Raw genomic sequence first — 430 nt, forward strand, 5'->3', positions numbered from 1 at the left:
TAACAACATGTGTGGTTCTTTCTGTTTTGACATTTCTGCAAATGTAGAATAGAGTGGCAAATACTATTTAAAAAAAAGGAACTTTGGAACATTTACAGAAAAGAGAAAGAATGTATATAAAGTTTACATAAACTTTTTTAAGTTATTGGAATAGGAAATATATTGGCTGCTGCTTTTGTCCTTTATTTGACATTGTATTTAATACACTGAAAAAGTCTAGATAGAATTCTGTTATCAAGGCAACATTTGTAAAAACTATGCATAAATTATTATGGTGTTTTGCCCGTATATTGCTCCAAGCTAGTGTGTGTATGTGTATGTATTTGAGTATTTAAAATCACCAGTACCATTAGTCAAATGGAAATTAATTGCATGTTACTCTACATGTGATATAGACTTCTTTATATCTCTGACATGACATCTTTTCATT

The sequence above is a fragment of the Muscardinus avellanarius genome (genome assembly GCF_963383645.1).
Source record: "Muscardinus avellanarius genome assembly, chromosome: 4".
Taxonomy (NCBI): Eukaryota; Metazoa; Chordata; class Mammalia; order Rodentia; family Gliridae; genus Muscardinus; species Muscardinus avellanarius.